General features: G+C 43.5%; 1 protein-coding gene across 3 annotated transcripts in view; it reads left to right on the forward strand.

The window, feature by feature from the left end:
- Positions 1–250: 250 nt before the first annotated feature.
- LOC105719297 (signal-regulatory protein beta-1-like) overlaps positions 251–22,481 on the forward strand; it is a 45,153-nt gene continuing 22,922 nt past the window's right edge. For all 3 annotated transcript variants that reach the window (XR_010344516.1, XM_021665814.2, XM_012455296.2), the window contains exon 1: positions 251–810. The gene's annotated coding sequence lies outside the window, so the exon portion shown is untranslated. The remainder of the gene's footprint in view (positions 811–22,481) is intronic.

Genomic DNA, 22,481 nt, shown 5'->3' on the forward strand with positions numbered 1-22,481 from the left:
GGATGCGGGGACTGGCCCTAAACCCGGCTCGGCGGGCGGGGACCAGAACGCTGTGGCCCTAGCGGTCCCCTTCTCTACCCCTTCCCAAGCCGGCGGAAACGGCCGTCTCGGGCGTGGGCGCGCTTCTGCAGACTCATCAGGACCTTTTTACCCAGGCGTGCGGCCAGGGCGCCCGGGACCTCGGGGAGCCGGCGCCTGCGTGCGGACCGCGGTGGAGCGGAAGGAGCGACGGCTGTGGCTGCTCCAGGTCTGGGGCGCAGCCTCGGGGCTCGCCCTGAGCCACTCTGGGCCTCGGTCTCTTCGCCGGTTCCACCGGGGCGCAAGAATGTCACATCTCTCTGTTGGGGGAAGCGCGGCGCGCAGAGGAGCTCAGTGAATATCGTCTCCGTTGGCCCTTTCCAAAGCTTTTCCTTAGCAGCTTCTCTGAAACCCTCCTTTTCCGCAGCAGCCCTCGGAGGCAGGATAAGTGGTAAAAGCAGAGGTTTAGGAACCGGGAACCCTGGATTCAAATCCTGCCAGCCACTGACTAGCTGTGTAACCACGAGCAAGTTACTTAGCCTCTGGAGCGCTCAGCTTCCTCATCTGTAAAATGGGGCATAACACTGTCCAGAAAGTGCTTAGTTCATTCTTACAGTTATCACTTACAGCTGTGGGACAGGCGCAGGTGGAAAGGGGTTTTCTTAAGGTCACAGGCGGGGTCAAAGGCAAACTCTCTGGGTCTCCCGGATCGTAAGATTTGTGAAGCAGCAAGTCTTCAGCAGCCTGAAGGGCAAGTTCCCCACATGGTTGTATCCAGCCGGGCAGGTGGAGGTAAGCGGCAAGGAGAGCCTGGGCATCTCCCCCTCTCTCCGCGAAGGCGCACAGGCCCAGGACTGGGAGGGCAATGGCTGGCGAACCTACTGCCTGGAATGGGATTCTTGGATCGAGACCTTTTTTTGGGGGGAGGGGGCATCTTGGGTCGAGACCTTTTTTCTTTTTCTTTTCTTTTTTAAGAAAAAAGAAATAGAAGAAGAAAGAAAACAAACATGCAAACAAAAACGGAAAGCCAGAGTCATTTATGTAGGAGCCAGCCAGCCACGGTGTCTCTGCAATTCCTCCCTGGGAAGGAAGCCTCGCGCTGCCCTCCAGTGGCCGGCGAGGTAGTGTCGCCCGGGCGAAGCTCACGAGGGTTTAACAGAGAAACCAGCTTCACCCTGCGCGGGTGGGGGCTGTCGGAGAGAGCAGAGAACATCAGACTGGTTCTCCGACTGCTGTTTTGCGGTCCCGGTGGATCTTGGGAGTCTTGGAAAGAGAATAATAAGACTCTTTGAATTTGAAAGGCACAGGAGTTTGTACAGTCTGCTTTTATTTATTTTTGAATAGATAACACATTTATACGATTCAAAAGATAAAAAAGAGGATAGTGTGAAAAGGAAGTCTCGCTTCCACTGTTCCCCAGGCACCCAGTTCCCCTTCCTAGAGGCAGCCATTGTTATGTGTTTCTGTGTACCCTCTCAGAGACAGTCTATGCAAATACAAATATTTTACAGGATCAGTAGTTGCTTGCTCTATATACTCTTCTGACTCTTGCTGCTTCGCTTAAAAATGCATCATGGAATTCGTTCCGTGTTGATTCACAATAGGGCTGCCTCATTCTTTTGAACAGCTGCATAATATTCCATTGTTTGGCTCTCCTGTAATTATTTGATCAGTGTTCAACTGATGAGCCTTGAGGCTGCTCCTAATCTTTTGTAATCACAGTGTGTTACAACAAATAACTTCCTATATGCCTTGTTATGCCTCGGTGCCAGTGGAGCACAGAGCTATTGCGGTATAACAAACCATTCCAAAACTCAGTGGCTTTAAACAGAAAGCTTTTGGTATTGCCCTTGTGGGTCAGCTGGGCAACCCTGCCCATCTGGGCCAAGCTCAGCTAACTTTGCATTGGCTCCTTGTTTCTGGGGTCAGAGAGGGGGGGTCTGCTGGGGCGGGTTTATTTAGGCTGGTTTAAATCACATGTCTGGTAGTGGGCTAGCTATCAGCTAGGGTTAGAGGGACGTTCAGGCCATGTGTCCCTCCACATCTAGCAACATGCAGTGCCTCCTGAGACTCTATAACTCGTGTGAATTTACATCCATGACATTCTAATTGGCCCAAGCATGTTACAAGCCAGCCCAGATTCAAGAGGTGGGGAAATAGAAATCACTTCTCCCAGGGAGGAGCAGCAAAGTCACTTTGCAGAGTATGATACAAGGGCCCTTAACTATTGTGGCCATTTAAAAATATATCTATAATGTTATAGTTAGCATTATGGTGAAGAAACCTGATAAACATTACCTTTGCCCTTACTTCACAGACATTACCAGAGCCTCAAAGCTTATCAACAGAAGACTGATCTAATAATTAACCAGGTGATTAAGGTTAACATTAAATGATATTGATATTGATTTTGATATTGATAGTATTCTCCTGATATAACTTGTTGAGAATGCACTACTTCTGTGGTTTTCCTCAACAGCCTCCACTTAAGGCTTGGGGAGTTACACTTCACTTCCTTGAGGGGGCAGTCTGTAATAAGCTATTTGGAATTCTGCTATTTGTTTATTCAGTCATTTATTACATCCAGGTGCACTCATGGATATTTATTTTGTGCTTTTCATTATAATCCAAAACTATGTTATTTATATTGTTGCTTAAATTGTTCCAGTTTTGGCACCTGGGAGATCTTTCTATTGGCTCCTGTGTCCCTTTGACATACTTTTTTGTTTTGGTTTTTTGAGCCCTTCCTTACTTTCTGGCACTAAAGCTACTCCAGACTCATCTTGTACATTTTCTGCTTAGCCTTAGAATCAGCCATTTCTCCAAGGAGCCTGGTTCCTTTCACTGGAGAATGCTATTAGAAACAGATCTGGATAGTGAGTTTGCATATTGCTGCTGGGGACCCACTATCAGGGGGCAGAGCTAGGAAATACATGTAGGTACCCTAGCTTGTGTATACACATAACTGTAATGATTCTGTATCTATCATCAGTATATCATCGGTATCTATATTAAGTTAAACATGAATTCATGCGAGTTCATGCTACCGTCTCTGACTCTAACACATTCATACAGTTCATTCTATCCTTCTCCCTTTGCTTATCTGTAACCTCCCACTTCAGCAGTGAAAAGCCTGGCTTCTTCCATCTGCCATCCATTTACTTAATTGTTGAATGTTAGCATACATGTACTTGGGTTTCAGAATTGTCAACCCATACCCCTGTGAGAAACAGCTCTACCAACTGGAGGGCAGTGCTTATGGACAGCTTGTTTGGTCTTTAGCCTTCTTGTTTCCAGTCATTTCCAAAGTTGTTTAGGTCGGCACCTCTAGTCTCCATGCCCTTCAATGAGATCTCTCACACATTTGTAATGCAATTAGATTCTTTTGTCATCATTTGCATTTTATCCTGTGATTACCCATCCTCCTGGTAGATTTTTAAAAATTGGCATACAGGAAGGTTTACTTTTTGTGCTGTAAAATTCTATGGTTTTGACAAATGCATAGTGACAAATGGATAGTGTAGGAGCTCTTTATATGTTCTGGATATCAAGCCCTTAGCGGATATATCAATCACTACAATATCACACAGAATAGTATCATGGCTCTAAAACATCTACTGTGCTTCACTTAGCCACCTGTCCCCTTCTTCTCAGTTCTCTGGCAACCACTGATCTATTTCCCACCTCTATCATTTGCCTTTTTAAAGAAATCTTATAAATGGAATCATCATATATATATATATGTGTGTATATATATGTGTGTGTGTGTGTGTGTGTGTGTATATATATATAACATTTTGAAACTGGCTTCTTTCATTTAGCAATATGTACTCAAGATTCATCCATATTGTGTGAATTACTAGTTTGTTCCTTTTATCTCAGAATAATGTTCCATAGTATGACTGTTCCACTGTTTGTTTACCCATCCACCTGTTAAAGGACATCTTAGTTGCATCCAGCTTTACTATGAATAAAGCTGCTATAAACATTGTGTGCAGGTTTTTGTGTAGACATAAGATTTCCAATCAGTTGAGTAAATACGTAGGGGCATAATTTCTAGGTTGTATGGTAAATTTGTGTTTAACTTTATAAGAAACTGCCAAACTTCCAAACTGTACTTCCAAAGTACCATTTTTCATTCCCACTAGCAATGAGTGACAGTTTCTGTTTCTCTGCACATCAGCACTGGTATTGCCAGTTGGTTGCAATTTAGCTATTTTAATAGGTATGTAGTAGCTGTTTTAATTTGCATTTCTGTAATGACAAATGATGATGATTTTTTCATATGCTTATTTGCCATTTGTATGCCTTCTTTGTTCAGATGTCTGTTCATATCTTTTGCCCATTTTTTAAATTCGGATTTTTGTTTTCTTATTGTTGAGTTTTAGACATTGTTTGCATATTCTGGATATGAACTTTGGGATGGTTAATTTTATATATCAACATCTCTGGGCTATCACAAGGGATGCCCAGATATCTGGTAAAACTATTTCTTGGTGTGTCTGTGAGGTTGTTTCCAGATGAGATTGGCATTGGAATCAGTACCCTAAGTAAAGAACGTTGCCCTCAGCAATGTAGATGGACATTATCTAATCCATTGAGGGTCTGAATAGATCAGAAAGGCAGAGAGAGTGCAGATTTTCTCTCCTTGAGCTTGAGCATCCATTTTTTCTTCAACATCACAGTTCTCTGGTTCTTGGCTCTTCAAACTCTGGGTCCTATAATAGCTGGTACCCTCCCCTCAGACCCCTGGCCTCTGGAATTAAAAGTTCGGACTCTCTGGGAAACTTTGACTAATACAATCTTTCATCAGCTAGGTGATTTGCAAATATTTACTCCCATCCTGTGTCTTATCTTTTCATCCTCTTTTTTTTTTCTTTTTAGCGACAGGGTCTCATTCTGTCACCCGGCTGGAATGCAGTGGCATAACCATAGCTCACTGTAGCCTCAAACTCTGGGCTCAAACAACTCTCCTACCACAGCCTCCCGAGTAGCTGGGATGACAGGTATTCTACAATGCCCAGCTAATTTTTTATTTTTATTTTTTAGTAGAGATGGAATCTTGCTCTGTTGCCCAGGCTGGTCTTGAACACCTGAGGTGGAAGCAGTCCTTCCACCTCAGCCTCCAAAAGCACTGGGATTATAGGCATGAGGCACTGTGCCAATGCCTGGCTGCTCTTTTCATCCTCTTAACAGTGCCTTTTTTTTTCTTAAGATGGAGTCTCACTCTGCAACCCAGGCTGGAGTGCAATGGTACGATCTTGGCTCACTGTAGCCTCCACCTCCTGGGTGCAAGTGATTCTCCTGCCTCAGCCTCCTGAGTAGCTGGGTCTACAGGCACATGCTACCACACCCGGCCAATTTTTGTATTTTTTTAGTAGAGTTGGGGTTTTACCATGTTGGCCAGGCTGGTCTCGATCTCCTGACCTCAAGTGATCATGTTCATGCCCCAGCCTCTCAAAGTGCTGGGAGTATAGGCCTGAGCCACCACACATGGCCAACAGTAACTCTTATAGAGCAAAAGTTTAATAAGGTCCAACTATCCATTTTTTTAAACTATGTTTTTGGTATTGTATCTAAAAACTTGTTACCAAACCCAAAGTCAAGTAGATTTCTCTTATGCTTTCTTCTAGGAGTTTTATTGTGTTGTGTTTTACATTAAGTCTATGATCTATTTTGACTTCATATTAATTTTCATGTAAGGTATAAGGCCTATATCAAGGACTTTTTTTTTTTTTTTTTGCCTATAAACATCTAATTGTTCCAGCATCTTTGTCAAAAATCACTTGACTGTATTTGTGTGGATATCTTTCTGGGCTTTCTATTCTGTTCCATTGATCTATGTGTCTGTTTTTTTGACCACGCTATCTTTGATTACTGTAGTTTTATAGTAAGTCTTAACATTGGGCAGTGTGAGTCCTCCAACTTGGTTGTTTTTCAGAATATTGTTGGCTGTTCCATACTTTGCCATCCCATGTAAAAAAAAAAATTGTTTTGTTTTTTTGTTTTGAGACAGAGTCTCGCTCTGTTGCCCAGACTGGAGTGCAGCGGCACGATCTCTGCCCACTTCAACCTCCACCTGCAGGCTTCAGACGATTCTCATGGGTCAGCTTCCCAAGTAGCTGGGATTACAGGCCTGTGCCACCATGCCTGGCTAATTTTGGGGTATTTTTCATAGAGATGGGGTTTTGCCATGTTGGCGAGGCTATTTAGTTGTATGAGTTTCTTATACATTTTGAATATTAACCCTTTATGAGATGTATGGTTTATAAATGCAGGTTTTTCTTCCATTCCATAGTTGTGTCTTCATTCTCTCCATGATTTAGATCGTTGATTTCTTTTGTCTCTGTTTTTTAGTTCTCTACATACAGATGCTCTATATATTTTGCTTGATTTATACCTCAGTACTTCATCTTGTGGGGATGCTATTTCAAAAGGTATTTAGTTTATTAAATTTACAATGCTATTTGTTTATTGCTGGTGTTTAAGAAGGTAATTAACTTTCGTATATTAATCTTGTGTCCTATGACCTTGTTAAATTCACTTATTTGTTCCAGAAGTTTTTCTTTTGTTTGTTTGGTAGATCTTTTGAGATTTTCTGTGTGTAGACAGCCATATCATACATGAATAAAGACAGTTTTTTTCCTTCCTTTCAAACTGCGGACTATTTATTTCATTTCTTTGCCTTATCTAGGACACTTCCAGTATGATAGTGAAGAGGAATGGTGTGGAAGGGCATCCTTTTTTTTTTTCCAATTTTATTGGGAAAATATTCATTCTTTTACATTAGGTATGATGCTACATATTGGTTTCTTGTATATATCCTTATTAAGAAATTTTTGTTATATTCTTAATATTTTTAGAGTTTTAAAATCTTGAATGAGCAATGCACTTTGTCAAATGCTTTTTCTGTATATACTGATGCGATCATATGCTTTTCTTATTCAGTTTATTGATATGATGTATTATGTTGATTGATTTATAAATATTGAACCAGCCTTCTCTTCCTGGAATGAACCCCATTTAATTATGATGTATCGTTACCCTTTTAAATATTGCTGGATTCAATTTGCTGATATTTTATTAAGGATTTTTACAGTTATGTTTATGAGAGATATTTGTAGCTCTTTTTTCTTTTAATATCTTTATCTGATTTTGGCATTAGAGTAATTCTAGCTCATAAAATGAGTTGGGAAATGTTCTTTTCTCTTTTATTTTCTGGAAGACATTACATGAAATTGGTATTACTTCTTCCTTAAATGTTTGGCAGATTTTATCAATGAAACCATATTGTTCTGGCATTTCCTTTTATAGATGAATTTTAACTACTAAATAAATTGGTTTAATAGGCGTAGAACAATCTAAGCTATCTGGTTCTCCTTAAGGAAGTTTTGGTAGTTTGAGTCTTTCAAGGAATTGGTTCCTTTGAGCTAAATTATCAAATTTATGGGAATAGAGTTGTCCACAGTATTCCCTCATCATCTTTTCAGTTTCTGTGGGATCAATGGTAATGATCCAAGTTAGTAATTTGCGTCTTTTCCCTTGCTTTTCCTTGGTTAGTTTGGTTAGGGGCTTATCAATTTTATTCATCGTTTCAAAGAACTAGCTTTTGGCTTTTATTGATTTTCTCTATTGTTTTTCTGTTTTTAATTTCACTGATTTCTGCTCTAATTTTTATTATTTTCTTTTTCCTATTGTCTTAAATTTAACTTTCTGTTCTTTATTTAGTTTACTAAGATAGAAGTTTAGACTACTGATTTTGGAATTTCTTCTTTGCTAACACACATTGACGCTATAAATTTTCTTCTATGCACTACATTAACTAACACCAACTTTGATAATTTTTATTTTCATTTAGTTCAAAGTATTTTCTAATTTCTCTTGAGACTTCTTTTTTGACCCATGGTTTATTTAAAAGTGCACTGATTAATTTCCAACTATAGTCAGCTGTCTTTCTGTTTTTGATTTCTAGTTTAATTCCTTTGTGATCTGAGAACACAATTTCTGTGATTTCTATTCTTTTCAATTTGTGAAGGTGTATGTGATGATTCTGAATGTGGTCTGTGCTGGTGAACATCCCACGAGTGTTTGAGGAGAATGTGCATTCCGCTGTTACTGGATGAAATGTTCTATAATTGTAAATTAGATCAAGTTAATTAATAGTGCTTTACAGGTCATCTCTATCCTTACTGATTTTCTGCCTGTTCGATCTATTAATTACTGAAAGAGGGGTCTTGAAGTCTCCAACTGCAATTGTGGATTTGTCTATTTCTCTTTTCAGTTCTGTCTGTTTTATGTGATGAATTTTGACACTTTATTTTTAGGAGCTTAAGATGATTATGACTTCTTGGAGAACTGACTCCTTTATAATTATAGAATGTCCCTCGTTAGCCCTGATACACTTTTTTATTCTAAAGTCTGCTTTGTCTAAGATGAATATATTAATAGCTACTCCAGTATCCTTTTGATTAATGTGAGTATGGTGCATCTTCCTCTATTCGCTTACTTAAAAAATTGAGCTATGGTTCGCATATAATAAAATTCATCCTTTCCAAGTGTACAGTTCTGTGCTTATTAGTATATTCACAGAGATGTGAAATTATCGCTGGGCACGGTGGCTCATGCCTGTAATCCCAGCACTTTGGGAGGCCAAAGTGGGCAGATCACTTGAGGTCAGGAGTTTGAGACCAGCCTGATCAATATGGTGAAACCCTGTCTCTACTGAAAATATAAAAATTAGCCAGGTGTGGTGGTGGGCACCTGTAATCCCAGCTACTCGGGAAGCTGAGGCAAGAGAATCAATTGCTTGAACCTGGGAGGCAGGGGTTGCAGTGAGCTGAGATCGTGCCACTGCACTCCAGCCTGGGCAACAGAGCAAGACTCCATCTCAAAAAAGAAAAAAAAAGATGTGAAATTATCAACACCAATTCCAGAAACTTATAATTACCCCACAAAGAAACCCGTACCCATTAGCAATTACTTCCCATTCCCCCTTTCCAGAGACCCTGGCAACCACCAATCTACTTTCTGTCTCTATGAATTTTCTTGTTCTGGACATGTCATATAAATGGAATCATACAATGTGATTCTATATTGTGTCTGGCTTTTTTCACTTAGTTAATGTTTTTATGTTCATCCAAGCAGTCCTCCTGCCCCAGCCTCCTAAGCAACTGGGACTACAGGTGCATGCCACTGTGGCCATGTATCACTACTTCATTCCTTTTTGTGATTGGATAATATTCCGTTGTATGATGTCGTATTTTATTGCACCATCCCATTTTGTTTATCCTATGGACATGAGGGTTTATTTATTTATTGTTTGTTTATTTATTGATGGACATTAGGGTTGTCTTCATCTTTTGGTTCTGATGAACAAGGCTGCTGTGGACATTGATGTATGACTTTTTGTGTGGATATATGTTTTCAAACCCCTTAGGTAAATACCTAAAGTGGAATTGCTGAGTCATATGGTAACTCTATATTTAGCATTTCAAAGAATCACCACACTGTTTAACAAACCAGATGCACACTGCGGATTCCACGTAAGTGGACTCATACACCTTTTGTCCTTTGGATAGGCCTTATTTCACTTAGCATAATAATATTTACAAGACTTATTCTTTTGCAGCATGTATCAGAACTTTGTTTTCTGTGGCCGAATAATATTCTATTCCATGTACATACCACATTTCATTTAGTCACTTATCTCTTGATGGACACTTGATTTGTGTTCCATCTTTTGGCTATTGTGAAGAATATTGCAATGAGCATTGGCATGCAAGCATCTGAGTCCCTGTTTTTAGTTCTTTACACTGTAAAGCCAGGAGTGGAATTGCTGGATCATACGGCAACTCTATGTTTGGCTTTTTGAGAAACTGGAAAGCTTTTCTACAGTGGCTACACTCTTACATTCTCACCATCAATGAACAAGGGTTCCAGTCTCTCCACACCATTGCCAACACTTGCTTGTTTTTTTTTTTTTTAGTTGTGATTTGTAAATAGCCATCCTTGTAGGCATGAAGTAGTTTTGATTTTGCATTTCCTGAATAACTAATAAAGTTGAGGATATTTTCTTGTGCTTATTGGCCATTTGTGTATCTTCTCTAGGAAAGTGTTTATTCAAGTCCTCTCCCCATTTTTTAATTCGGTTGTCTTTTTCGTTGTTGAGTTGTAGGAGCTCTTAATATATTCTAATACTACATTATTAGATATATAATTTGGAAATACTTTCTCCCATTGCATAGGTTGTCTTTTCACTCTCTTGATAATAACATTGGATGCACAAAAGTTTTCAATTTTCATTAATTTATTTTTTCTTTTATTGCTCATGCTTTTGCAAGCACTTCCAAATCCAAGGTTGTGAAGGTTTACACCTATGCTTTCTTCTAATACTTTTATGATTTTAGCTTTTAGATTCAGACTCTGATTTATTTTGAGCTAATTTTTACATATGGAGTGACGTAGGAACCCAACTTCATTTTTTTGTATGTGAAAATCTTGTTGTTGCAGAACAACTTGTTGAAGAGACTATTCTTTCCACACTGACTGGGCTTAACACCCTGATCAAAAAACAATTGGCCATATATTTTCTGGGTTTGTTTCTGGACTTTCAATTCTATTGCACTGGTCTATATGTCTATATATTGGTTTATATAACCTTATGCCAATATCGTACTGTGTTAATTACTATAGCTTTATCATAAGTTTTGAAATTGAGAGTGTGAGTCCTCCTACATTGTACTTCTTTTTACACGTCTCCTTACAAGAGGGAGGCAGTGGGAGATTTGATACACAGAAGAGGAGGAGGTGACATGACCAGAGAGGAAGAGATTGGAGTGATTTGGCCACAAACCGAGGAATGCCAGCAGCTACTGGAAGCAGAGAGAGGCGAGGAAGGGATTCTCCCCTGTAGAGCCTTCAGAGGGAGCACAGCCCTGCTGACACCTTGGTATCAGCCCAATGATTCTGATTTTGGATTTCTGGCCTCCAGAACATTAAGAGGATAAAATTCTGTTGCGTTTAGCCACCCAGCTTGTGGTAATTTGTTGTAGCCGTCTTGGGGAACTAATACAGATTGAGTATATCTTACTGAAAATATTTAGGACCAGAATTGTTCTGGATTTCTTTTTTTTTTTTTAAATTTGGGCATGTCTGCATATACATAATAAGATATCTTGGAGGTGGGACCCAAGTCTAAACACAAAATTCATTCATGTTTCATATATACCTTATACACGTAGCCTGAAGATAATTTTATACTATGTAATATGGTTTGGCTGTGTCCCCACCCAAATCTCATCTTGAATTCTCATGTGTTGTGGGAGGGGCCTGGTAGGAGGTAATTGAATTATGGGGGCAGGTCTTTCCCATGCTGTTCTCATGATAGTGAATAAGTCTCATGCCATCTGGTGGTTTTCACAAGGGGAATTTCCCTGTACAAGCTCTCTCTGCCTGCTGCCATTCATGTAAGATGTGACTTGCTTCTCCTTACGTTCCACTATGATTCTGGAGCCTTCCCTAGCCATGTGGAACTGTGAGTCCAATTAAACCTCTTTCTTTTGTAAATTGCCCAGTCTTGGGTATGTCTTTATTAGCAGCATGAAAACAGACTAATACTATGTACTATGCATATAAAATTATATCTGTGTATAATTGCATACAATGTGTATAAAATGCACACATATACTGTGTGTGTGTATAAAATATATATATTTTAGAGATGGAGTGTTGCTATGTTGCCCAGGCTGACCTTAAACTGCTGGGCTCAAGTAATTCTCCTGCCCCAGCCTCTTAAGTAGCTGGGACTACAGGTGCATGCCAATGTGACCAGCTATACAATATTTTAAAAATTTTGTACATGAAACAAAGTTTTGACTGTGTTTTGCCTGCAGCCCATCCCGTGAGGTCAGATATAGAATTTCCCACTTGTATTGTCATGTTGGCCCTCAAAAAGTTTCAGATTTTGGAGCATTTTGAATTTCAGATTTTCAGATTAGGGATGCTCAGCCTCTACAGCTTGCTTTGTAAAGTTTTGCTGAAAACTGGAGATGTTGAATAAGAAAATAAACACTGAGGTAAATAGACCTTTAGTGTGAGGATTGATGTTAATCTGGCTGGGAGCCGGGCCGCATTTAATGCTTATTGTAGCTCTAGGCACCAGGGACTTCCAATTCCTTTAATATCCTTGTTCTCTCCTCCTCTCTTGGCTCTGGAGCTTTCCTTAGTATAGCTCCTCAGAGAGCCTATGTCTTGCAGCTGTAAGTCACTATGCTCCACTGGAGCCTTACTGGTGTGTACTAGAGTGTGGGGGAGGGAAGTCAGTCCCTAATCCTCTAATTAATTCTCAATCTTTGGTGGGCCTCTTGCTTCAGGAGTGTGGACTTTAGAAGTGTTGCTCTCCTTCCTGCAGGGGTAGAGGTCCCTCCCCTGCCACCACGTTTTTCCTCCCTAGGTGGCGCAGGAAGTCTGGAGAGGCCTGGTGTGATGCAGAGCTCCTTTAGCCTAGCTAGGGTAGAGTTTCAGAAGTGCCCTCTACTAACATCCTTCCCTCTGGAGATGAGGGAAGAGGGCCTGGGAGGGCTTCACCATAGCTTTCTTTGCCTCTCCCTGCTGGGACCACAAGGGGAGCTTTCTCATTGGAACTTGGTGAGCTTCCTGGAGGAAAAACCTGCGAGAGTGTGAGGTCTTCCCTCTCAAGCTTCTCCCTCTCATGCTAGTCTGCATGTAGCCTTGACAATTCATCAGAATTACTATGTAAGCATTCCCACTGACCAACTTTGGCATTGCTCCAGGGAAGCAGAACTTGGGGGTCATATCTTTCTGGACGCATCTGACTCTCCAGATTTTTAGATGGTAGTTTTCTCTGTGATGTCAGTTTTCTAATGGGTTCAAGGAAAGTCACTGATTTTCAGCATGTCCAGCATGTCCTTTTCTCGTAATATCAGGATTAATGACTTCCAAGTTTTTTGTTTTGTTTTGTTTTGTTTTGAGATGGAGTCTTGCTCTGTTGCCCAGGCTGTAGTGCAGTGGCACGATCTTGGCTCTGCACCTCTGCCTCTGCAACCTCTGCCTCCCGGGTTTAAGTGATTCTCCTGCCTCAGCCTCCCGAGTAGCTAGGACTACAGGTGCCCACCACTATGCCTGGCTAATTTTTGTATTTTTAGTAGAGATGAGGTTTCACCATATTGGCCAGGCTGGTCTCGAACTCCTGACCTTGTAATCCCAAAGTGCTGGGATTACAGGCATAAGCCACCATGTCCGGCCGACTTCCAAGAGCTTTACATGTTAGAGTTGAAAACAAAAGTCCCCACTGTGGCCACTTTTTAATATCAATCTACTACAGCAAGTAAGAAATATTAAGAGTCACAATATCATAGGACTATAATCTTGGAATCATAAAGACTTTGGCACGTAGAGTCATAGAGTTTTACAACTGGAGAATCATAAATTCTAAGAATAAAAATCCCCCAGATTGAAAATCTCCATGGACTCACCACTGTTTATAGGATGACATGACATAAAACAATTTTTATGATCTGACCCTTTCCATCTCTCCAGCCTCATTTCTCACCACTTATCTCACCTCCCACCCAAATCCTATTCTCCCTCCCACTCCCCACCAAACAAATTCTGCCCAGGGCTCCAGCCTTGTCCTAGCCTACTTCATATTCTCTGCTGCACCTTGAATATTGCCTAGAACATAGCAAACCCTCAACAGTCATTTGTTAACCTAATTAGTAAATAAAATGATAAAACTCTCTTCATGGTGTGTAGCACACAGAAGTATTAACAGTGACCTACCTCTATCATCCACCTGGTTTTTGCCTCATACTCTTCTGAGCATGTCACGTGTATTAATTTTACTTTCATAACCTTATGTGGTAGGTGCTATTATGATTCCCATTTTAAAGATGAGGGAAGTGAGGCACAGAGATGTTAGCAAGATTACTCAGCTGGTGAGCAGCAAACTGTCATAAATAGGCTATAACTAGCATGAGGCTTCTATTATTTGCCTCTGATAATGTTAGATGCATTAGGTTCATAATCTCTCATTTCATAGTAACCCCCATCTAATGCATGAAGAAATGGAGGTTAGAGGGGTTAGGCAACTTATCCAGGGTCACACAGGTAATAAAAGCTGGGACTAAAATTCACACCAGGTCTGCCTGCTCTGCATCCCACACTCTTTGCTATTCTCTGTGCGGCTTCTGCTGGCTGTCTGGAAGGGGACACCTTTGCCCCCTTGTCAAGCCATCCAACTCTTCTTCCTTCGAGACATAGCTCGAGGATCCCTTGGCTATAAAGCCTTCCCTGGCCTCTTCCCCACTTTCCCCCAGCTGCCTCAGTCAGCCTTCCTTTTCTGAGCCTCCATATCCCACCCACCTGCCCTGCACACCCCAGTGGAGCCCAGCAGTTAAAAATACAGATTCTCCTGGTGGTCTTAGGTTCAAATCCTGGTTCTTCTGGGTGGACCTTGTTTCACCCTTTGCATGACCATTTGAGCTTCGATTTTCCCATCTGTAAAATGGAAATAAGAAAAGCAGCTCGCACAGCGGGCTGGGTGAAAGATGCGTAAATCTTAGCCAAATGCTTGCTGAAGCATGTACTACACTGTATTACAATAATCTGTGTAAATGTTCATCTCCATCTCTTGAGTTGAGGGTAGGAATTGATTCTGATGTATCTCTTTGCCCCCAGCACCCAGCATGGCTTAGAATAAGTATTAAATAAATGTGGAGTAAAGGAATAAAAAAAGAAATGAATGACTCTTAGAATCCTATTCTCATAATTTGATACCTAAAACTTAAGGACCTCATGTCATATAACTGAAAAGTTTGAAGGATCTTTGAGATCGACTTCCTAGAGAGGCGTTCAATCTTTTTGACTATCACCCATAGTTAGTAATATACCTTATATTGTCACCCAGTGTGCGTGCACACACGTGTGCATGCACATACACACATACACACACACATTGAAAGTTTCAATAAACAGTTCTTGTCCTTCTTATGAGGGAGAAACCCACATAATTCCTTTTCTTTTCTCTTTCCCTCCCTCACCTCCTCTTCTATCTTCTAACTTTTCCCTTCTCCTCCTTTCTTTCTTTTCTTTCCTCTCCTATCTTTTTTTTTTTTTTTTTTTTTTGAGACAGAGTCTCATTCTGTCATGTAGGCTGGGGTGGAGTGGCACGATCTTGGCTCACTGCAACCTCCACTTCCCGGGTTCAAGCAATTCTCCTGCCTCAGTCTCTTAAGTAGCTGGGACTACAGGCATGTGCCACCATGTCTGGCTAATTTTTTATTTTTAGGAGAGACAGGGTTTCACTGTGTTAGCCAGAATAGTCTCGAACTCCTGATCTCATGATCTGCCTGCCTCAGCCTTCCAAAGTGCTAGAATTACAGGTGTGAGCCACCGTGCCTGGCCCTATTTTTTCCATTTAAAAAATGCTGGTTTAGGTCCACTAAATTGATTTAATGACCCATGAAGGTGTTGTGACCTACGGTTTGAAAATCATTTATCTAGTCCAACTAGATCTCTTCTCCAGCATCTCTAACAGGAGTTCTTACACTCCCCTGATGGAAGGAAGTTCCCCCACCCCCAAAGATAAACAGTTTCATTGCTGGACAGTATTTATTGTTAGAAAGTCCTTCCTTCTCTTAAGCAGAAATGAGCCTCTTGTAACTTCCTCCTTGGTCCTAGTTGTTCCTGTCTGTCTTGCTGGTCTCTCTGTCTGTAAGTTGTCAAGCAAGTCACCTCATATCATTGGGTTTCCCTTTCTTCCCCTCTTCCCACAGATGTGACCCACTTTTAGTGCTGAGACATTTTTTAAAGCCATTCTTTGGGGTTAAGGCATTGATATTCTGCTATCATCTCCCAGTGTTATGTCTGTTTGCTCTCATGGAGCCAGGGGTCACTGGACTCAGTCTACCTGTAGTGGCTGAAATCTTCAGCTCCTGCAGCAGAGAAGTTTGTTGGGACTATGTGAAATATCAAAGAGGCTTTCTTTAACCCTTAAATCTCTTTGCTCATTTCCTTTCCTCAACTGCTTGGATCTTCTCAGTGAGATGCTCAGTGGGGTTAGCAAATAGCATTTTGGAAATCAAAACCACTATTGAAGGGTGAAAGAGTATGTTAGCCTTTAACACCTAAATTTTCCCCTGCCAGTCTTTTTTCCATCACTCTAAGATCAGCCAGGGGAGGGGAGTTCTAGTTCTCAGGCAAGAGGAGTCCCTCTATAGGGTCTCCTCAGGCAAGAGGCAGTAACCAGCCTTCACTCTAAGGTTAAGTGTCAGATTCTTAGGACCGAAAGATTCCCTTGGCTCTATATATCCAAACTCTCTCTTTCTGCATTCATTCATTGAACAAATATTTGTTGAGCCTCTTCTTTGTGCTACGTCTTGTGCTAGGTGTTGCAGATACCACGGAGACCAAGGGAGTCCCCATTCCTGGCTTCCATGGTACGTACAGTCTAGCAGTAATGACAATCACCAAGGATAGGAAGGTGTGATAGGTGCTCTGCTAAGGTCAGGAGTTGAGAGAGCTTGGAGCAGGTTCTCAGCTCATTGTACGCTGGACTCAGGGAAGGCTTCCTGGGGGCAGACATTTGAGCTGAGACCTGAAGGACAAGGAGCCTATGGCTGAGTAGTTAATCTCTCCCTGGCTTGCCTCCTTCTCCCCAACCCCCAATCCAGGCAGCATTGATGCCCTCATCAAGTCATCTTCCTGAACTCAGCTGGGTCCCTAGCTTAAATCAGTAGTTCTCAAGTTTTAACTCAGTCAGAATGCTGTTTTGTTTAGTTTATTTAACTGCAGATTTTAGGACCTCTGTAGGATTCTACATCTGGGGTGGGCTGTGATCTGCATGTCAGTTCATGGCTCATATCTTTGGAAATCCTGGCCTATGTCAGAATTCCATGGCTTTGGCATTTACCCTTGACTATTTGTTCAGCTTCTGAAAGAAAGAGGAAAAGGAAGTTCAGGAATGCCAACGTTGTCTTTCTGGGATTGCAGAGTCTGGGGAGGCATTGAGGGGGTGGTGTTGGTGATAGCAGGGACTGGGAGTCCTCAGAGGGTCCCAGCAAGGGCCCTTGGTCCTGGCACCCAACAACATGGGGGACCTCCCACCAGCCATGTCATGCTGCTGCCTCACCTCACAGCAGAAGATCAAGGGCATGTGGCAACACTGGCCACATAATCAGCAGAACATGTCCCAGAATAATTAAATGTTTCAGAACAGTAACAGCAAAGCAGTTAATCAAGTGCGGATCCCTCTGAGAGTTGGGCCCTGTGCAATGCAGGGGTCAGACAGCCAGCAGGCTCAGCAGTGGGGTGAGTGGAGCCCTGGCCCAGGCTGAGACTCCAGGATACAGGAAATGAAACCAGGCCTGTGAATACTCAAGGAAGAAGGATCCTTAGAGATCACCTGGCTCAGTTCCCTCCATGTCCAGTTGTAGAATCCAAAGCCCAGAGAGAAGGCCCAAGCTCACCCAGCAAATTGGTGGCAGAGCCAGATCGGAGTCCCAGCCCTGGGGCCCTCCTTCCCCCTCTTGCTCTCCCCCATCTCTTCTTTCCTGAGGTGGTCTCATCCTATGCAATGTCCATTTAAAACCATCCACATGCTGACAGCTTGCAAATGTCTATCCCCCATCTTCATCACCTGTCTCTCCCCCAGCTCCAGAGTCCTGTGTCCGGCCATTCCCAATTGCAGTGGCCTCTTGCTCCTCTTCTCCCCTGCTTCCTCCCTCACCCCTCCAGCCTGTTCCTCCTCCAGCACACACATGCACACAGCCACCAGGGTGTGAATTTCCAATCTGCGACCTGGATCCTGCTCCAGGACTGCTCTCAGCCCAAGGCATTGCACACAGATTACACTCCAGCCTCACCAGCACAGTCTCCAAGATCGGGTCCTGCAGTTTCTGTCATGACCATCTGTCCTCTCACTCCGCTGCCACCACAGTGACCTTGCTATGGCTCACATGTGCCCAGCTCATGCCTGCTCTGCATGTGCATTCCTCTCTCTGGAACATTCTTCTCCTAGAACTCCCTATGACGTCCACTTCCTTCATTCAGGTTTCAGCTCACAGGCCCCTCTCCAGAGAAGGCTTCCTGTGCACACTGTCCAAAATACACCCCGCCACTCTCTATCCCCTGCCTTCTTTATTTATCTTCATACCAGTTAACCTCCCTGGAGTTATGCCGCATATTTATTCCTTTATATTTACTACCTTGCTCACTGCTCACTTGCTCCATGCCCCGAATGATGCCTGCTACATAATTGGCACTCTATAAAGAATTGTTGTAGGAATGAGTAAGTCAACGATGAAACAAATTTATTTAACACATGCATGTTCAGGGGCTAGTCAGTGTCAGGGGCTGTGCGAGGCACTGGGGTCTCAGACACGGAGCAAGTGGACAACGAAGGGTTCCTGTCCTCAAGGAGGCTGATCGTTGTCTTGGGAAGTCCTGGACCTGTGTTTGCAGGAGGCTCAGAGTGACATGTGCAGCTTGTCGAGGCTGAGTCTAAGAAGACAGGGTGAGGGTAAAAGATCCATGGGTCCTTGCAGCAAGGAATTGGATTTTAAGGGGCATCAATGTCCCTTTTATGAAGAGCTAGCAGCTCTGTGTCTTCTCTGGTCCCTCAGCCTGTTAGGCCAGCACAGGGGCCCATACGCATGATGAGGCCTCTTGAGGCCCCAGCTCCCATAAAAGGTCGTACTTATAGAGTAGGTGAGAGCCAGTTCTTGTTGGTGTAGAATAAGGAAGAAGACTGACGTGACTCTACTCAGAGGAAGTCGAGCCTTACCCAGTTGACTCATGGCCCCACCTGGGTGAGCCCTGTGGGTACCTTGGCATTCCTCAGACCACCCCTTGGAAAATCCTGCTGGGAATACTCTGGACCCCTTTGTGGTGACTGAGCAACCTCAAGCTTCTGGAAGAATTGGCAAAACCCAAGCTATCTGAAATTGTTGTTGATACTTAACCTATAAATTCTCTTAGAATTTGGTTTCCCCAAAATGAGTTATTTGCTTTGTGATGCTTGTTACTTACTGTATCAATTATATTTGAGAAAATGAAGAATGATGTGAAATGCTAAGCTGCGACTTGTAACTTTGGCTCTGCTGAACTGTCCTGGTAGAAACAGGAACTCTGTAAAAGGGACTAACCGCATAACTTGATGCGGATGTCAGAGAGATGACAGCATGTAATAGGCTTCTTGTTGCAAAGAGCCTATAGATGGCCGTGTAATGGAGAGGCTCATTACCCAGATTTCTTTCCCAGGAAAGGCATATTGATTATGGCCCTGGAAAGGGAATGCGACCCTTATGGAGAGCCTATAAACGGACACGTGAGGGGCGCCTGTCTCTGTGGTTGAGTTAAGGATGTTAAAGTCCTTCTTCTCCCACTGCTCCTCCAGGCCTGCATGGAGGCCTCTCCTCTTGCAGATTTCGTGGTCAGGCTGGTTGTCCTGTGTCAGAGCCTGTTCCCCCTGTAGCTGTGAGCCCAATATGTTCTTGTTGATGATCGTAAGTTTGTGTTTAACCTACAGTCTTGCTAACGTGTGTGATTTCTATGCTGACACACAGAAAGTTATCTTTACATTGTTCTGCTTTTATAATACCACGTTGTGATTTTTGTGCACTAGTTTTTGCAAATGTATTCTTTTTGTATTATTATAACTGAAACTTTGGGTAACCTCACTCCCCCTCCCCTATTGAAAGAGCGCAATGGAAAACTGAGGTTTTCAGAGGAATGTCAGACATCCATGGAGCAGCATGTGGTGTCTCCCCGGGCCAAGCTTTAAGGAAAACTTCTTTGTCTCTCTTTCTTTTTCACCAACCACTCAATCACTTTGAGAGATCTTAAACCCATGTTGATGTATTGGGAGCTGGTCTCGCCAATAAAACCCCATCTTCCCCACTTCCCCTTTAGCCTTCCAGCCTCATAAGGCAGGCAGGCCAATCCCATGGCTGCGCTCCCACTGCAGCTGAGCCCTGGTGTCACCAGTCTTCTCCTTCTGTGCAGATTGTCTGGTCAGAGCTGAAGGGCAGATGCAGGAGCCCTGAAGGAAGCCCACTTCCTCCAGGAAGGCTTCTCTACTTTCTCAGTGGGAGTGCTTCCTTCTTCCCTTACCCTGTAGCACATACCCTCTTCTTAGTTTGTTTACCCATGGATCCATCCACCCATCCTTCCACCCATCCAATAAACATTCAGCCAGCACCTATTTACACTAGTGACCAAGGACATGGTCCCTGTCCTCCAGAGCTTACAGTCTAATAAAGGAAATACTTATTATGCAACAGTTTCGAGTTAACAATTTAATTATAACTGTGATGAATGCTCTGCAAGAGAAGTATTTGAACCCACGAGGAGACGTTATGGTAGGAAAGACTTCCCTGATGAAGGAATGCTTCACCTAAGACCTCACTGTCCCCTATGGTAGCCAGCAGCTGCATGTGACAATCAAGCACCTGAAATGTGGCTAGCGTCACCAAGGAACTGAGGCTGGATGGATAATTGTATCAAACTTTATAAAATAACTATTCTATGTCAGGCCCTGTTAAGGCTAGGTCCAAACTAGTCTGGTCGAAAATGCCAACGTTATGTCTAGTTCAGCATCCACCTCCTCCCCTCACCCCAGCCGGGTGCTGCCCCCAAGTCCCTGCTGAGGGATCTGGAAGGGATGGAGGTGAGGCATTTTTTTTGTTCCTCCTCCTTTCCCTGAATTGGGTCTGTATATCATCTGATGTGTTAGGGCCTAGGAGGGGAGATGGAAAAAGAGGGACCTCTTTTACCCAACAATCCTCTGTTCACTATGGCTGGAATCTGGAAGCCAGCTTCCTCGCAGGGCACAGGTGTGGATTCCCGGGAGGATCCTGACTGTGTGCATGCATGTGCGTGTGTGGTGTGCAATGTGTGTGTGCCCATGTGTGTGCATGCGGTGGGGATACACAGTCCGCTGCACGGTCTCTCTTATGCACAGTCTGATCCAGGTTCATAGCTTCCTCGCAGGGCACAGGTGTGGATTCCTGGGAGGATCCTGACTGTGTGCATGCATGTGCGTGTGTGGTGTGCAATGTGTGTGTGCCCATGTGTGTGCATGCGGTGGGGATACACAGCCCGCTGCATGGTCTGTCTTATGCACAGTCTGATCCAGGTTCATAGCTTCCCCACAGAGTCCATGCTGCAGGCTCTTCCTCCTAGGTCCTCTTGCCAATCGTCATCTCTCTTGAGTGGGATGCTCTAAGCTTGGCTCCCCCCTTCAATGGGGGTCTCTCCATGCACCTCACCCCCTTGCCACTCTGTATGGAGTAAGCTTGAGCTGCTGCCCTGCCACCCCGTCACTCTGCCCTGCCATCTCTTTTCAGCTCCTTTTCCTCTGGCTCAGGACAACATCAAAGTGGATCGGCAAATCCACTCTTGCTTCAGCAGACACTGGAAAAGGAGCCAGCCTCCTCCTGCAGGCACCCAGTCTCTAGGAGTCATTTTGGAGTGCCTTGCTTGGCTGGGTGGCGGTGGGGCGTTGTGAGGTCAGGGGGAGTTTCCATAACAGTCTCTCTGAGGCTGACAACTCCTCTCAAACCTCTCCCTCCACGTTAGCGGAGCGTATAGACCCCAAAGAGATGGTACGGCTGGGGAGCAGGCTGGGCTTGGCTGCTTTGTAATCAGTCTTGAGAACATGCCTGGCCCCAAAGGTCCATTTGTTATTATCGAGTGTCTATTCTGTGCCCAGCCCTGTGTGGCTACTGCTAACAGCCATGAATAAACGGCAGTAGTCTTCAGGGGAAACCGCTTTTCATGAGGGAAACGGATAAAAACAACTAAGTATCCATCAGGGCTAACCTTTGGAAAGCCAAGTAAAGCAGGGTAAGGAAATGGAGAGACCAAAGGGAGAGGCTGTTTGCACAAGGAGGTCACGGAAACTGGTGGCTGCGTTTCAAATTCACCTTTCCCCAACATGGAGCCTAGCAGACGATTCTGGGCCATGGGAAATCCACACTGACATCGTGCAAGCCTAGTTAAGGCAAGGGCTGGGTTTCAAAGTCTAGGCTCTTTGTTGGTTGCACGTGGTTGCGTATGTCAAGGCTCACTTCTCAACCCTCTGGGCCCATGTCTGATCCATTCTGTATTCCCAGAAGCTGTGTCTGGCGACTGAAGACTTGGTTACACTAGTGACCAAGGACACGGCAGGCTCTTGATGCTGCTTGTTCAGCATGGAGGAGCCTCCAGGCGAAGGGACATCAAGGCTCAGCATATCACAGGCCAGCTCTGTGGCTTGAAGCTTCAGGCAGAGCTCAGCCACTTCCCAGTCTTGCTCATGGGGAACCAGAGACAGTCGGAACTCAGTCAAAGGCCCCAGATACCTCTCTGGCTGGAGAACTCAGGCCTGAAGGTTTGGGGCTTGGAAGGAGCCCTTGACCACAGCGACCACTTCTCTCACTGTGGCTCAAACCCCTGCTCCAGAC

The sequence above is a fragment of the Aotus nancymaae genome, unplaced genomic scaffold (genome assembly GCF_030222135.1).
Source record: "Aotus nancymaae isolate 86718 unplaced genomic scaffold, 86718_ANA_hifiasm-v0.15.2.pri h1tg000029l, whole genome shotgun sequence".
Lineage (NCBI taxonomy): Eukaryota > Metazoa > Chordata > Mammalia > Primates > Aotidae > Aotus > Aotus nancymaae.